The sequence below is a fragment of the Lasioglossum baleicum genome, chromosome 4 (assembly GCF_051020765.1).
Source record: "Lasioglossum baleicum chromosome 4, iyLasBale1, whole genome shotgun sequence".
Classification (NCBI taxonomy): Eukaryota; Metazoa; Arthropoda; class Insecta; order Hymenoptera; family Halictidae; genus Lasioglossum; species Lasioglossum baleicum.
In genome coordinates this window covers 7374292-7392888 of record NC_134932.1, presented here as the reverse complement: position 1 = coordinate 7392888, position 18597 = coordinate 7374292, and the positions used below count along the sequence as shown (strand labels likewise).

Here is an 18597-nt window from a genome sequence, read left to right as displayed (position 1 = left end):
GAAAACGTTGTTGTATCGTGAAAAGGCACGTGTATGAATGAACGTGCACTTAGCAACGTGTTACAACTTTGTTGCAATTTCATTAGCACGACCGAATCGTGTTTTAATGGTGTTCTAATGGCTAAGTGACTGAGAAAGCTTTTCAGCAAGGGGTGCAGTGGATTATAATATGGGGAATGATAAATACAAAAACCCTAAAACTTCAGTTAAAAATGGTAAATGGATTCTACTCGACTCATAATTAAATCGCTTAAACTTCAAACTTCAATATGAATATTAGAAAAGAAAAGTCCTAATCGTTGTACACGCAAAGAAAATCGTACGGCAAGAAAGTCTAATTCTCTTACAAGGGAAGGACCCCAAGTGTCCGGCTTCGATTTTGATAATTTTTTGTGAGATGATAGTATATGGATCCCTAATGATGTATACAAAATATTAGGTGTAGTTGCTCAATATTTTTAAAGATATAAACAATTAAAGTTTCATACCTGTGAATCACGCAACCTGCTTACGCGGCTTCGAAAACTTAATTGTTTATATCTTTAAAACTATTGAGTAACTACACCTAATATTTTTCATACATAATTAGGGATCCATATACTATCATCTCACAAAAAATTATCAAAATCGAAGTCGGATACTTGGTCGAACACTCCTTCCCTTGTTAGACCCTAAATAATCGAACAAAAATCTGCGAAAACGTTTCAAAAAATGGGTACATATTCGTCGACCAAAAAGGGAAACTGGCGTCGAAAACCAGCAACCAACATTCTATGTGAAAATACCCATGGGTCCGCGCGATTCTCACCCTCGGTCGTCCGAAAGCAGTCTGATGGATGGCTCAACAAGGTCTCAAGGTCACGGGTAACTTCACGAGGCCGAAGGGCCGGAAGGCACGGAGTCACTGGACTCGTGAACGTCACGTGCTGCCACTCCGATTGATAAACAAATGGCCAAAAGTTGTGGTTCGGAGGGTAGAACGACTGTGCACTGGAATCAGGATACTCCTATGAACGAAAGAGTCTCTCCCTAGAAGAACGGCGAGTTGCCTGGGCGATTGTCACACTTGTCAATGGTTCTCTCACTGCTGGCGGCTGAACACGAGACGAGGCAACCCGCACGAAAGACCGACCACGACTGCCGGCGACCGTTCTGCTCTGTGCCCGGCGTTCTACAGTTCTACACGCCACCAGAAAGTATAGTGACCAGCTATGTGTATGGCGACACGCCGCCGATGGCAGTGGCGCCGCATCCACCACCATCATCAAGCCGAACCCCTGTCGCCGCGGCTATTCCTTCACCACCCCTCGCTTGCCCCTTGTTTCCTCACCCCTCCATGCTAACAGGCGTCTCCTGCCATAGCCATTTGTCCTGGAGCCGTGGGCTTTTAGGTAAATCCCAGGCCATTACTTCCAGGATTTTTCAAATTTTTGCTCAACGTGATTTCTTGCTCGTTCAAGGTTCACAATGGGAGGGAACTATCGGGCAATTAACACGCTGATCGTCCAACCACAGAAAATCCGTCAATACAAATGTACCTAATTTCTTTAAGTCTTCTGTATCTTTCAGTTGTAATAAAAAGTAATTTATTGGAATAATGAATTGGTGGTAAATCCTCTTCAAGTTTTACATACACATAGAGTAGAGATCCCTTTATCTTGTGAATTAGAATGATGCAGGTTTTTAACTAGGATTGAAACTTTTTCAAGCAATATTAAAGAATCGTACCATCGCTTAGAAAAAGATTCGTGCAAATTGTTGAATTTTACAGCGTCCACTCGGTCTTTCTAGAGCTAAATGTTCACGGTACGACTCGTGTCGTTGGCCCCTGGTTTTCCGTCACGGTCATCAGCATCGGCGTGGCTCCCACCATCGTTCTCCTACCCTCGGCTAACCACGGTCGTCCTAAACGGGTGCCTCGAATACCGGCGACTCGGTCGTGGCCAAAGATTCTACCTTTGCCCCGTTCCTCCTCGTCTCCCTCGCCTTACCGCGTTTCTTCCCTTCGGTGTCCGGCAAACCTGTTGCTCCCTGACGAATCGACCGATTCTGCCGGCGGCGCTAGATTCGCCTGGCCGTGGTCCAACAAACGGGGTGAATCGGTCACCCGTTTCACCAGCAACTCGCCAACCACCTTTTCTCATCTTTTCTTCCTCTATTTGCTCACCCTTCCACAATTGTTAATCGGATTTCCCTTGACCCTCGAGGATCGCATGCTTTCGACGATTTCGTCGCACCCATTGCTACAGTCGCGGACAAAATTAAGTGGACACCCTCTAAAGACTAATAACTAGACTGCGGATTTTATGCATTTATATCAAAAAATTGGTGTATAGAATTTAAAGCAGTGGACATGTTTAAAAAATGTAAAAACATCATCGTATTGGTTTCAGTTTAATAAAATAATTAAAACATGAAGGATATTATGATTTAGCTATTATGTCTTGAAATCGACATGAAAATTATTTATTTTGCATAAAGATCCGCAGTCTACTAATAACTTAATATTTTCTTAAGTCCTCGTTATCCAATGATCAACAGTTTCTTGACTTGCACCATTTTCGCATTAAACGGCTAAATTATTACTTAACACTTCAAGATCGACAGTTAAGAATTTCTCAATCAAAAGCGACAGCAATTTCATTTATAATTCAACAAATTTTTAGAATTAATATACTGTAACTTTCTCTGAAATTATTTTTTGAAAGAAAATTGAGCTTCTTTTATATACAGCTCAGTCATTAAGCAGCTGGCTTTTTCGTAGAAACTGCGTAATTTGTTAAGGTCATCAGATTCCTGAAAATCAGGCACGAACTTTTACAATCATCCAATATTTGCACGAATTCATTTGTGCACCTGATAATAGAAATTGTCTTCAGGAAGAGAACGTATTGGCCCAATTCTTTGTTCGCGCAATAAGAATATGACGCTGAATCCAACGATAAAAAACGACTATTTAAGAATATAAATGTAAATATGAATAAACAAATTGTTAACCCTCATTTCTGATATCGTTCGTATCATTCAGTAATCATATCCACAATTAACTGTACAAAGTACTAATATCTATATTGATCCACGTGTATCAAACCCATTCAACTCGAAAACAACCATTGTACTCCCAAGATTAATTATTAATTCAAAACCCAGTTACATTTCCGTATTTCGTGGTTGACGTTAAATTCCTTGATTGGTTTCTTGCCATTCAAAAAGTGTAAAGTCTGATGGCCTGAAAGCACTGATAACGACATCAAACAAGATTTAGATTGGTTTGCTTTGAACGTTCGTGCAAATTTGCGGAATAAATGCTTTCATAACAGGCAGCTGCTTCCTACTGCTTACATGTTATATTTTCTTCCGTATTTTTATTGTACCACCGCGAGAAAAATGTAGGCGAAACGTTGAGACGTCGTTGGAATAGTTGTCCAATTGGATAATTATGAATCCGGAATGATAGAAACGGGATGGACAGAGACGCCACTGATCCTTGCAAAAAAGGAACGGGTTCGTAAAAACATTTTATCCGCCTTTTAAAGCGGATTTAGAAACGAGTCAACGGACGACGACGCTTCGGAACGTTCAATGGCAAAAACGTCGTCGGTTCAATTAAAATTGACCCAGCCCGGCCGTCAGACGGTTAATAGTCTCTTCATTCACCGATGGGGATAGCCGCACGGACAGGCTTCATGAACACGCCACTAAATATAGTATCGCCGCGCCGTTTCTGCGGAAAAAGTCCTTAGGAATCTCATCGGAGAGCAATGCGCCAGGCGCCAGCAATAATCCCGTCTCGAAAGGATCGCGAAGAAAATTACAGGAGCGATTAATTGTACACGCTGATAGGGCCCCGTTTCAACGGATTATCCTAACGGGTCTAATAATAACGGCGTCTAACGATAACGATCGGCCGACGGACATGGAAACGACGACGCCGAAAGGGCAGGAAAACTCGAATCGCTTTCAGGATCATCGGAAGCACAGCTTATCTTAATATACTGTCTTTAGACGACCGTGCAATTTATTCGAATTTATTGATTTTCCCCAGATATGCGCGAAACCATTCCGTCTTAAGTCTTGGTTACCTTAAGCTTAATGATACCTCTTAACGCGTTTATCTCGCGGTATTTCTTTTATCTTCGATGTTTACTAATTCGTTTATATTTTTGCTTCTGCCTCTTGCACCGGAGCGTTCGATTCAATCGGTCTCCGGCATTCTCTTCAAGTTCGTTTTGACCGTTACGGTTGTCATATTCGGTGACGGAATTAGTAGTGCAGATTTAAAAGTGAATTTTTACGCTAATATATTTATTGTACCAAGGATTAAGATCTGGAAAATACTCAGCGTTATACATTTTAACGTTACGATTTTTATCTCGCTAAATAAAAATAAAGAACCTAGTAATAATAACAACGCATGCGCTACTACATCGCGGAGAGGATATTTTAAATCTCACTGACGTCGTTAATATTATCTTTTCTCGAAGGATTAACGCGCACACACAATCTACGCAACAATGACAGGATAAATAATGATCGGTTGCAGCCGCGGCATGCCGAGCTGCATCCTCCTGTCGCGTGCTCAAACTGGGTCTTAAGGTTGTTTCGGAAGGTTTAGGACCTCCGGAGAATGCGGCCCGAGGGCCTGGTGCCCTTCTGCATTTCTTCGAGAACGATCTACGGGGCTTTACGAATATTTATAGGGGCTCTTATGGCGAAGCACGATCAGGATCATCGGTGGTTCGCGGTTGCTTTTCTGCGGATCGCGAACGCGGGCGCGCGAGTGAAAGCTGGAAGAACTAGGTTTCATTCGAGCCTACGGCAATTAATCTTATTGTCTGAATAATTGTCTACGATCCTGGCGTCGTTAGAAGGGTGTCCCATGATTAATTGGACCTCACTCGCGATGGCGAGTTAAAAGAAAGCGAAGAAGCGACCGCGCAACAGCGAGAACAGTGACAAGTGGATTGCGCATATTAATGTTACGGGTACTAATTTATGGGAAACGAAATTAAGCATAATTTTGACTTCCAAATTGGGGCTCCATCTTGTTTCAAATAACGTTGGCATAACGCTAAACTTTATCGAAGCATTTAATTTACTGAATATTCACTTGTTTCGAGTACGTAAGCAACTTTTTTTTGCGTAAGTATGGAGAGCAAATATCGAAGTTCTATTTGCTGCAAAACGTAGTTTTGTTCGTTTGTTCAAAATCTAACAACTCCGAAACGGCTGAACGTAGAAAGCTGGGGTTTGAGCCGTTAGACGCAGCGTTTCTTCGGGGAGATTTTAGGACAATCCGCATTCGAAAAAGTCCATTCGAACAAAAGTTGTGACGTCATTAGTGACCAGAGACGAATTTTTCGCCCTCTTTTGGCCACGTTTCTGCTTATAACTTTTGACTGCTAACACCTATATTCAATTTTAGGTACTCATTGGATTCAGCTCGCCGAGTTCTTTCAAATGACTACTGATTCGATTCTGCAGGTTGCATAGTTTAGAAGTTATAACACAAAAAGTGTGCGTTTTTTTTAAACTTTTTGGTTTACCGACTTTTTAAACAGCTGTAGCTTTTCAACGGTAGATTTTAGGAAAAATCTGTGATCACATTGGCGATTGGAAATTTAATTCTCTACAACTTTCATATTTGACACTTTTTTCTCCGACGCGATCTAAGGGGACATGCAAAAAACTATATAAACTCGAAAATGTTGATAGTTTTGCTTTAAGGTATTTTCGGCCGTAACTTTTGAACCGTTTGTCGGAAATAAGTTTTGAGCAAACAGGCTTACTTAGCGTGCGAAAGTCTGTAAAATGAGTCCAACAGTTTTACAGAAGTTAGAAGCAGAAATATGATCAAAACGGTAAAATATGATAAAAATGGTATATAATAAAATCGCGTGTCACAGCAACGCGTGGCCGGGTACAGCTAGTAATATATAAAAACTTTTGGATGATTTAGAATTTGTGTTTTGAAAAAGAGAGGGGAGAGCTGTGTTCCCTTGGAGTTAGATCCATGGAATCGACTGTACGAAGCAGTTCGATCTTGAAAGGACACACGATCCCGCGGAAAAGAAATAAATCGATCGCGAAAGTGGAAGAGACTGTAAATTATTCATGCGTGGAAAAACAAGGAGGACGAGGAGATCTTGTAAATTACAATTCTCGACTCATCCACGATACTCTGCTCCCCTTTCTATCCTCCCATCGTCCCTCCTCCATGTGTTTGAAGGACGAGTACAAAGGAGGTCGAAGAGATGTAATTTCCAACAGGTTCGTTCGAGGAAAAACATTAACGGGCACGAATGAAACGCGCTCGATACCATGCCCCACCGTATTAAGCACTATAATACTTTTCCCCCGGGACGAACCAGACAGACGTCTGATATTCGAAAGAAACGGATAATTCTATGTATATTAAGCGACTATGATCGGATGCACGATAGATGGCCCAATTCTTAGAGAATTATGCGAAGACCTTGAAATATTTTCATACCGACCGTCATCTTTGATGATCTTGGTGTCGACGCTTTGTCCACCGGCAATTACTTTATAGTTCTTCAAAAGTCAAAGATAAATAACTGCGGATTTTCGAAAACACAGCTTCCTGTGGGAAATTATCGGATAAATCGGCGTACCCCTACAATATGATACAAGTATAAATACAATTCAGTAGCGATAGATGTCCATCTCACTCTTGTAACCCACATATTAGCGATTGGAGTGGTGTAGACAGTTATTACGACCATCGACGTACCCCGGTTCTCTTCTTTCGAAAAAACAAGCTACACAATTTTAAATTCCTGGCTAACTGCTGCTGGATTGCTGGAATTTTGCAATCTCTTCATACTCTTTTCTTGTACTTCCTTCAGCTTCTTTATCCTCTTTCACATCCCCGTTCTTCTACTCTCCGCCGAACCGTTCAACCTTCCACAACGACCAGAACTCCTTGTCTCGTGATGATCAGTTTAAGCCGACAATTGTTTATATTAGAGCTGATAAAGCAACCCGTGTCTCGCGAAATGCAGTCTTCGTGCAGCTTTGCGTCACGAGGAAACCGCGTAATTTACGTTCCGCATTTCAAACTACTAGTTCTTAACGCATTCCTTGCAAAACGTAAACACTGTTCATTCATGCTTTGCTTGTTTATCTATTATACACTGTTTACAATGTTACAGTTTTATATGAACGGTTAAATTTAGATTATCTTTTCTACAATGGCTGACAGGAGATCTCGACACCTAGTTGGGCGATCAACTTTAAATTTTGAGAGAGTATTCAGAAAATTGCTTGAACCAAAAACCTTAACAAATATTGCTATATTTTAATTTCTTTTGGCTCGTGCCATAACTACATCCACACTGATAGAGAAATGCTACTCCATTTTTCTATTCGAGATCAATAGAACGGCCGGAATATTTTCGACTTTCCAGAAATGTCCGCAAACATAATTGTTGTGGCCTACAAACTGACGCACTCGACTAGAAGCACCCGTTAAACTTTTATTTGCCTTATAGCACAACCTTTGCCAACATTATTCTCGTACGTAGCGACACGTGCGTTCTCGTAATCCTAATAGAGTTGTATTGTTAATACTGATTAGATTTCGACCGATTTCTCCATTCAGGGTCAATCTCGTTAGTTTCAAACGAAGGGTTAATGGACAAAACAGTGGCTTTAACGACGAAGATTCTTCGCGTACCACTCTCCCCCCCGTGTCCCCCCGTTGGGCAATTATCACCTATTCCATCCCTCTTCTTTTACGGATCATCGCTACACCCATGGTATACGGTTCTCCCATTATAAGCATCCCGAGTGGTAGCGAAGTCGGACCAACGGGTATCCGTGAAAGAAATAATCAGCTTTACGCTTATCTATAAATAGCGCGCTCGCGCGCACACGTTCACATGAGTTCACATTCGCGGCGAGCCGTGAAAGGGAGACGCCGACATGTGCATACAGGTGCATTTCCCAGCGAGCGCAAATTGATTCGAAAATCATGATGCCCGCGGACTGCCGACCGGTTCCGCGCATTCATTGCCCCGCAAATCGTAACTTTATCGTTGGTACCGCGATCCTTGCGATACTTCGCGTTTCTTTTTCTCGTCTCTCGTTTCTCGTTGCTCTCTGTTTCGTTCTCTTTCCTCCGAGGAGCCCGTATAATAAAAGTGCGTACGAGTTTCGTTTGCTTGGTCGAAACATCCTCGCGACGAAGGATTCATCATACCCAGGGTCTACTGTCGGAGAGTTGCTCTTTTACTTCTAAGTTAAATGAAATACTTCTTTCACAACTTTCATACAAAGTAATCAAGTTCTCGGTGAAGGCTTACACGAGCATTAGTGCACATAATGAATTGCGAGGAGACTCTTTTACTTCTAAGTTAAATGAAATACTTTTTTCACAACTTTCATACAAAGTAAGCAAGTTCTCGGTGAAGGCTTACACGAGCATTAGTGCACATAATGAATTGCGAGGAGACTCTTTTACTTCTAAGTTAAATGAAATACTTTTTTCACAACTTTCATACAAAGTAAGCAAGTTCTCGGTGAAGGCTTACACGAGCATTAGTGCACGTAATGAATTGTGAGGAAAGGGAATAATAATATATAAACAAAAGAACTGTGTGTACATCAATATGTTCTGAAACGTGAACATATTTGAGTTTTTCACTTGAAAACGTTGTCTTCGTTGGAAAAGAGGAAATAGTATAGTAGTTTGTTCTCGCACGCGTTTAATTAGAACCGCAACTATTCCTCGTCTATAAACGTCCACGAGTCTCCGAACAAATTCTTGAAACGCCTTGCCCGAGCGTCGAATCGCGGCAAGCGTGATACAAAAATAATCCGCGGACATGCAATCGCGTTCTAAAGCAATTTCGCACTGACGAACCGACACTACTTGTTGCAACTTAATTGACCGCGGCGCAGCGTCACCAGACGATCAACTCGTGCCAAAGATCACGCGAATCGAAGGCGAAAGACTAGGATAGATGGGAGTTTGAGTAAAAGAAAAAATGAGGAACGAGTTGAAACTCCAAACTGTCCTAACTTCGAGGTCCAACAATTTATACAGTGAATAGAATAAAACTTCCTCCTCGTGTACAACGATATAAAACACAATAATAATATATAGCCGTCTGCTGGATAATAGTTGTAACTGATTTCATCTAATCGTAATTGTCCACGTGGACATAATTGATTCTTAAATGGTACAGGATAATTAAGCTATACGTTAAAAGCAATTGCCATTTTCCGATGATCAATCAACGTCAAGTATACATCGTCGTATCATTACAAAATCTCTCGATGATTTTCCCGCGCAATTCCGATCGGACGGTAAACGATTGGCGGGCACAGCATCGCCGACAACATCGTAGAAAACGGTAACGAATGTTAAACCAATAAGACGCCAATTGGTGGTTTAACCGATTACCAGTCAAGCTGATTGAGATTCAATAGCCTGACGAACGGCGTATCGGGATCTTAATTGACGCTAATCGAACACGCATTGATGTACTCCTCTATTTATCATTTGCACTGAATGTCAAGCAGAAGGGTAGCAGGGAAGTTCGTGCGGCTGTAATTGGCTGAGAAAACTCTAGGGTTGTGGCTAGAGCGGGACAAACCGTGCTGGGGTAACGATGTCAAGTAATATTTTATAGTAAGATCTTAATTCGAGGTGAACTGGTTCCGGATTCAGTAAATTTAGATTAATACATTTTGATATATCAATTTAAGTTCTCGGCCATTAAATAGACCTACCATTTATGTGCCACAGTTTCATTCACTTACTATTTTAGTTGCTTATGATCCCTTTTTTGTAGTTTCTCTAATTTTTTACTTTTTATATCATTTTCTTTGTCTCCCTTATAGCTTTGAACTAATGAAAGTGAGAACTTCGACTTGTCTTCTTCAATTTCCCTACTGTGTATCCCCTTACAGACTTCCACTGTATCTTCTTTCACTTACCGACTTTACTTCCTACGGTTTTACTATAATATATTATCTTGTTTTATGCTTCGTTTCCTTTGATACTATCATTGTATTTGTTTTGCTTCGTCCCTTCTCCTCTAATCCTCTCGATTCATTGTCTTCAATAGCTAAATGCTGATACCCTTGGAAAAGTGCTCTCTTTTATATGTAATTATAAAATTTGAAAGTATTACGATATCGATAAAAGATACAAACGACTAAACGCGTTGTTCAAGCAGATAATCCAAACTACACTTTGTCTAATAATTGTTACCGCCTGACATGAATATTTTTTGCGAGAAGAAATTTCGATGAGACTGCAAAGCAGCTACCTACCCTCCGAAAAAGTTATTTAATTTGGTAGATTTTGAAAAATCATCAAAATCAAGGGTGGGTAGCTGTTTAGTTCAAAAAATGTCTACAACCATATTTCTCTGCGCGATGCAAGAATTAAAAAAAATTTTTTTTCAAATTATCTGCATTTATCGTTCTCTTCAACGGCCATCCTCGGGCTCCGCGACTGCCCTTCCGATTGGTCGCAGACGCGGAGCTTTTTTTTCTTCCATAAAAATTCCAACGCTCACCCCTCCCCCAACCCCCTTGCTCTGTCGTGCGTACAAAGTCATGACTTGCATGGGCGCCGATAGAATTTTATCCTGGATGGGGGAGAAGAATTTTTTTAAACGTTTCAACAATGTATGTCGAACTACTTAATGGACAAGAACGGAAAAGATGTTTTATTTTAAAACGCAGTCGAAAATGTTCAGTCCCAACGATTCCAGAGGACTCTCAAGCTCAATGAGACAGCACCCCTACGAAAATAAGAAGCGAGACTCACCGACTTTTAATTAAACTACAAACCACATAATAACGTCAATAACCAAAAGTATGTAGAGTAATTGTGTTCCAGTAGTCAGCCATCTTAAGCGCGCCGTTATTATTAATACGTTATTTTATACACTTTTTGCATGAGGACATGAAGTTGTACATTGGAAGTGAGGAACAGGCTGACCATTGTGTTCATTCAAATGAATAGGAGTTTCTTAGTAGGTATCTTTAACCTAATTTACATAAACAATTAATAATATACAAACGTGCTCCGGCAATCGTCGATATGATCCCAACGTCCACACCGTCTCTGGCATTCCTCCATCCTCAACGTCTCAATTAAGAACTTTCTAATCGCAAGCAGGGGTGAGCCAGCATCCCCTACCCAATTTAGCTACTTCAGCGTCTCTGTGCCGCCACCAACAACTATTCGGAGGCGAGAAGATGTCATTACCGGAGCTGAAGAGGTGGTCGACGGTGCGAAAAAAAGTGGCATGATCATAACCTATTCGATTCCTCGGGCGGGTGGTTTTTTTCGTCTGGGCGAGCCCCCGCGAAAACTGGCACCATGGGATCATGCGTGACCATACGAAACCGGGGAGAAAAAAAAAGGAAGAAACGCGAAATTAGAAGGATCGTCCCGGCGATAAAAAAATCCTAATGAAAACGTGACCGCGTCGGCGCCCATGGACGGCTACCCCCTTTTAGCTACTCCCATCGCCGTTGGAGGCCGAGAGCGTGGCTCGAGAGCGAACTCGAAGGCTATTTATAGTAGGGAGCGGCTTCTAGTTCCCACCGCGTGAAAAATCGCGACTGGTTTCCTGCGAGCCAGAGAGTGGGAAAGAAAGAACGCACCAAAGAAAAGAAGGAAAGCGGGCAAAGCGACGGCTGACTCTTCGAGGGAGCACGGGGAGGGGAGCAGGGCTAAATGAAAGGAAGGGAAGAATAGAGCCCGGCGGAGGCGGAGGAGGAGGAGACGAGAAGAGAAAGTGGAAGGAAGAAGGAGAATCAAGAGATGAGAGGACTCGGGAGTCTATACTCGTCTTGATTCGCCAGTGTTAGGGTGCGTCCAGCCTGAGTGATATTACCAGCCGAAGTGGATGAGGCTAAGATGTCCACACGCGGACAAGTGGTCCGAGAGAGGCCCTCAAATGAAGACTCAACTTTAATACACAAATGTACCGTTGGTACTCCGAAGCTGAAGAGTCGGTGACAGTGGGGGCTAGGGAGAGGTGTACACTTTTCTATTAGTAGAAAATGCGGGTGAGTCAACGAAGACAGAATAGAGGTACCGAGAATAGAGGTCCTGACCTAGGCCATCGGGCGCTAAAATTTTCATTGCGAAAGAGCTCGCACCTTGGAGGTTGGACATTAATCACATTGTGGAGAACTAAGACTGCTCGGGTCACATAAAGCTATAGTTGTGAGCAAATAGATCTTTCTAGACTTGGAAAGAGGTCATCCTTCGGATAAGTTAACATGGGAGGATTGACGAAAATGAAATGGAGTATAGAAGTTGTTAATTGAATCCCACTAGAGCCATTGTTGAGAGTCGACAAGATTTGATTGAGACCCAAAGCTGGGCCCGTTTTCTTGCAGGATAATATATTAAGTTTCATTAAGTTTAGACTGTATTAATGTATTATTATAAACAATCTAGTAGAAATCAGTCCTTTTGTCTCTGTGCTGTTCAGCTTGCAGATCCTCGGCAACCTACGATCTCCATACAGAAATTCTAGTTGAGTTCTACAATGCAAATGTGAGGACGTAGCTTTAAATTCTCCGAGTGAATGTATATTGGACAAGTGTGTATCGGACTTTAGTTTCGCCCCTAGGTAGCAGACGAGAATGGAGACGTAGCTTTAGGTTTCACGAGCGAGTCTGCATGCAGCGTTAACCATTCGGCTCGTTAAAGCATTCGCCCCGAAAGGCCTGAAAGCCCTGAAAGGCCGCTGTCCTTGCAAGGGCGCTCCCGTGAACTACACCCGCGAAGGAGACAAGAAAGCTGCAGAAGGCGTTCACACCCCCCTCTGCGGAATTTCAGGACAGAACTACAGGCACTCGGTTTGCTGACGGGACCAACGACCAACCAGCTTCACCGAGGCATTCGGATTAAGCGTTCGGACGCGTCGCACTCATTTCGGATCGCTGATCGGTGTTTTTGCAACGGAGAAGCGTAACTAAAGGAAGATTCGTACTCCCTTTATCGTCGCACAGATATACAGCTCTAGATTCTTTGTCGCACTCTCTCCGTCTGCTATTTTTATGTTAACTACGCATTCGTAATCTATCTTCGATATGCCCAATAGTCAGTCTTTCTAAAAACAAATTGCTTACGAACTATTATATAATTTACTATATATTTTCAGTTATCACAATGATCAACCACACCAAGAAATTAGCATATTGTCTAACCAGACTAATTACAATTCCTTAATAGTAGAACCATTATCTCGTGATGCAAAACGGAACATAACTCAATGCAATAGATCATGGACATTCCTGCATTTATAAATGTTTGCAATTCAATCATGTTGAACTTGATCCTGTCGTAAGAAGAAAGATGGCGAAAAATTCAATCGATCTGTTGGAAATTCTGTGAAATCGCCGAATTGAAATTGTTATCGCATTTTTTGCCGCGCAATTCTTTTTATTATTATTATTCTATTAATTCCACGTTGCTTTACGTCGACATTATAAAAGATAATGTACTTCCGAGAAAGGAAGTATTTCCTTTTTCTTAGAATACAGATTGCCTCGCATAATTACACGTTTCTGTCATTAATCGCCCGTTTTTCATTACAGTGTTGACGTTCTAAATGCCTGAATTATTATTACCCGGCGCCTGTTTATCCCACCTTGCGGAACGAGGTGGTGCGTATGAACAAGAATAGAAGTAATTTGAATAGAAATATGCTTTCATTGCGCAATGTTCTTGGAAATACTATTCTACACCGGTATTTTATTATCTACTGTCTTATCTACAACAACAATTCGCATGCAGGATAGTCAAATATGAACGTATTGATATCATCTGTTAACTTATTAATACTATGAAAAAAAGTATTTTATGCTAAATCTAGTTTGTTAATCGTTGCTCTATGTTGTACAAAAAATGAAGAACAACCGCCAATAATGTTAGTTAAAATAGTTTTTCTTCAGTCATATTACATACGCCACAGCACTGATGATTCATAGCATCGAAACTATTAAAACAACTTGAATTTTACGAAATTTATCTATGCTATTATCGTGCATCCTCTTTCCCTTCAATTTTAGCTATCGCGCATTATCGAACACTTGGTTATCGAATATTTTAAAGGACGCGTTCGTAACAGGAAGTGCGCGATGCTATCTCGCAAATGTTAAAACACTTAATAACACGGGATAATAAATCGTGTTTTTGCCGTTCGGTAAATTATACCTCGACTAAAGTTATCCAACTACGTCTGTGATAAATGATTATCTACATAATCATGATTTCTGTTTATAGTCGGATGTTTTCGTAACGTATTTACACCCCCGCGTAAAATATTCTCCCGCCTGTGTTTCTGGCACGCATGCGCACCGGCAGCTTCACGGAGCAGACATTCGCGCAGCATTCACGTGCCAGTGACCCAGATTATTTTCAGAAAATTATCAATGATATAATTACCCGACCCCCACGACACAACTGTCAAACGTTTCTTCCTGTCAGTGTTGATCTGCGGTCATAACACACCGGTCGGTTGATGTTCAACACCAACACAAACGAAAAACGTTTCGACGGTCAGCCACTTGACACGGTGTCTACTACGCGCCGGCCGGCAGCACAGTTAATCGATAATGCATGTCGAACGAGAAAGGCGATGGTAGCACGACAGGTGAAATCATTGTCCACCCTTTATCGGGATTGATACGGTTGTCACCTCTTTTATACTTGCCTGTCTCTGTCATGGGATCGCAGATCTGCCTGGCAATCAAGTCGGCAGTATTTACGCAGACACACGATGCACGACAAAACGTCAAAAACACGAACCAGAGCGGTCGGAGACCCTGCAATACTGAGCATTTTCCGAAGCCATCGGAAGATGGCGATCCTGGCAACTCACAAATTTTATCTGGTTTCCATCGATGCAATATTTATTTAGGTGCGACCTGGTGCGACGCTATGTGCAATATATGTTAAAATAATAGATATATTTTTGTACAATTGTTTTCACGGGTATTGTTATTATCCTTGTACTTCGTACTCTTTGTGTGATTACTCCTTGTGGATTATATTGTTCGAAACTTTCTTAAATAGGCCGACTAAATTCCATCGTTTGGAGCCACCAAATTCTAATCTACATATATGTATGTGTATGTACAATATGTAATATGTATACAAATCCTGAAAAGCGGGATACATGTTCTCAAAATATAAAGAGAATAATTCCGACTATAAAATAAAACAGCACTTCGGATAAGAGTTGCTGGACCGAATTCACTCCCCGGATTAATTTCGATATGTATTCGTATTATTTGAGTTCGTTCATTGATTGTTGGAATAGTCCGAAGCAGAAGTTCAAGTATGTATATATATTATTTACAGTAATTCTATAGGAAATTTGGTCATAGTACGTTAATTTATAATGATAGGTATTATGGCACATTGGCAGTTGAACTGACCGCGTTTTGAAACGAGAGGAGAGGGGATAAAGGAAACATGTAAATATATGTATTCCGGAACGTTTGAATTTTTATCTTCGACTGTGGAACGCCCTTTGCACTGCTTGTGTACACTACTCTACATTGTGGATTACAGTGAACGCGGCACATGAAAAGTTTGCTTTGACAAATCTAATTTTTAACGCTTGAACCTTGAACCTTTATATTAAACGTTATTTGAATTGAATGAAATTCATCCTCTCCTCTTATTCGTATCATAGATCACTTAATAGATGTGAACGATATATATATTTCATCTATTGTACTTTAATGTTATATATTGTACATATAGGGTGGCCTGTATGACTTGTACCTCGACCTTTAAAAGTGATGCAATTATATATTGCAATGCACAGACTGATATTAATTATCGAACTTTTTGGTAAACTTATCGTATTTATATATATGTATATGCATATTCATATAATATATTTAATTCTGAATCACACTTTGGAAAACGTTATGTTTTTATATTTATCTCGCAATTTTATTTATTTTTTCAGAAATATTTGAAAAGCACAGAATCCAAGACAAGTAAAAAAAATTGAAATGTTTAATAAACACCAACATTAATCGCGATAGAGGAGCTGCGATGCTCACTCTGTATATTTGCACTTGACCTCTTGTCTACTTGTTTCATGCTCACGCAGATGATTATTGATTCGTGCAGATAATGTCGTTTGATAGCATTGCGAGAAATGCATGATTACGTCTACTTTAGAACGTTCATTGTTTCGAGTAAACGAATGTAATAAAAATCATTGCTCCCAGCAGAAAGTGCATATTTTTTAATGGTGTGCTAAACAAATAAAATAATGCACGTTGTTCTTTACATCCAAGATTTCATTTAGATTTCATAAGTTACAATAATATATTCGCCATAAAATGTCTACCACTCAGCATTAAATTTAAAAATTATCATGTATCATATGTCTGATTGTCTTTTATTGAATTCTATGTTCTTAACTGAGAAAATACACATGTCCGGATATTCCGGATACGTACGCACGAACACACTTCACATGGATTATTATACATTCACATTATACATTGATGTGTTTGCAATACTTTCTCCCTTTGACCTCACGTATGTTCTGCTCAAGACACAGAATTAACGTAAAAACGTGGTTATTTCAAATCCAATTGCATTCGTGGAACACGTGCTCTGCCCCTTTCTTTCGGATAGGTTAGTCGGTTAGTGCGTTAGTGTCGGTTTGTGGTTATAATTCCGGCTGTAAGAGTTGAACGTGTAACGCTACCGGCTCTACTTGAAACGATTGGCATTGACTAGTGACAAACGCGTAATCGCCTCGCATTAACAGTGCATTGCAGTGCATGTTCTGAATGGAACTGGTGACGGGTTGTGCGACAACATTGTGATAGGATCGTCAAACGTGTCTGAACGTGTCGTATAACTCGAAAGGCGGTTGTACCCTTTAACATCTTCGGATCCAAACAATAACTTATTTTACGTTGAATATGGATGTCAACACAAATAAATTTTTCTCTTTTTCATTGAATTTTCGAAATAATTTGTAGATTACTAACAATTCACGTGTATGCAAACACGATAGAAGGTGTAATTTCGAACAATTAATTAAAACCATTCCTCATCTTCGCTATCCTTGTATCGAAACTATCAAAGAACCATGACGATAAATAATCGCTTGACAACGATAACGCAACCGCAACCTAGTTAACATAATTATCAACAGATAACAATGTTGTAGTAACACCAAGATGAAGTTTAAAATTATCCCAAGAAGATATAAGTAAAAGGGGTTTTAGAAACCGTTATTTCAAACTATCTTATCTACAATTCAGTAAATTTCATCCTAACGTATAACGTCAAAAGCAATGAATTTAATATTGATAAAGACCTATTCATATATGTTATTGTCCTAATTTTCTATTTATTATTTATTTATTTAGAGTTCATTTTAACGTGGTCGCATGAACGGCGTGGTCATTGGCGACCATTATTTTACCAGTAATGTGAACATTTTAAAAATAATTATAATAAGTTCGGTGAAAAGAATTTGTATAAAATCATACCCATCAGGAACTCGATTGGCCCATTTGCACCACGCCATCGATTATGAATAATCATGTTGCGATCGATTATCATTCACACCGAGGCGTGTCCCTCGAAGCAGCATGTCACTTTGTAGCACGTTCCCTAAATTTTTTTCATCGCATCGTTGAACACTTTAACTGTAATTTCCCACGTTCACTTCGAGAAACGCTTGTAAATACACGTTCGAATGCTTGAGGTGCGGTATTGGAACGATACGAATTCGATAAACTAAACACCATACATCATCGATCGTGGAACACACGCTGGATCATACACCTCTCACACACTTCCACTGAATGTTTACAAACTATAAACCCTCGATTTTCTTGAGCACTTCAAAAAATACCGAAACCAGATAACCTCTTTCACTCCACGAAACAATCGTTTTCATTCTTTTCGACAGCGGGTTTTCAATGTTTTCATACGTCTAGACCGTGTTACGTGTTCTCGTTCGGACGTTCGCACGCATTTAACTGACAATGAAATGGTGCTTTGTAATTTCCAGGTCGTATGCACCTATGTATAGCGAGCACGAAACAGATACCACCAAGGACGTATGAGGCACAGGTCATTTGTAATTTTGTATAATTTACACTACACATCACTAGTATCATTAATATACCAATAAGCCGGGTATCAAGATTACGCGGGAGAACGAACATTAGTTAGGTGTCACTATGTCGTTCAAGTACCGCGCCGATTATACTACTGAAATATTTCACGCTTTTCCAGAGATTCAGGTATTGAATGGATGGATTATTATGACACCAGAAATTGAAAAAAATTAAGTAATTTTTTTCGGATAACTTCTCTTTACTATTTAACATTTAGAGGTCCGACATTTTTCCATCGAAAAGTTGAATTTTCTTTATGAAAAATTTATATGTACATATATATTATGTATTATAGTAGCTGAAAGGTTAATCCACACTATTTTAGTAATTTCATTTATACTTATACAAGAACCTATCTGAACTCGCGTGTTCATATTTCATATCAATCAAAAGAACTATACCTTCAAAAGTAACTGTACT

The 18597-nt window shown here is 40.2% G+C and overlaps 1 protein-coding gene across 4 annotated transcripts in view; it reads right to left on the bottom strand.

The window, feature by feature from the left end:
- The window catches only part of Orct (Organic cation transporter), a 28218-nt gene extending 10169 nt beyond the window's left edge, over window positions 1-18049 (bottom strand). The window contains exon 1 of one of the 4 annotated variants that reach the window (XM_076422232.1): window positions 17542-18049. The gene's annotated coding sequence lies outside the window, so the exon portion shown is untranslated. Of the gene's footprint in view, window positions 1-808; window positions 8392-14452; window positions 14671-14720; window positions 14874-17541 lie in introns of those variants that run through there. The other 3 variants (XM_076422230.1, XM_076422233.1, XM_076422229.1) reach the window with 3 other exon arrangements.
- Between the last annotated feature and the right edge of the window lie 548 nt (window positions 18050-18597).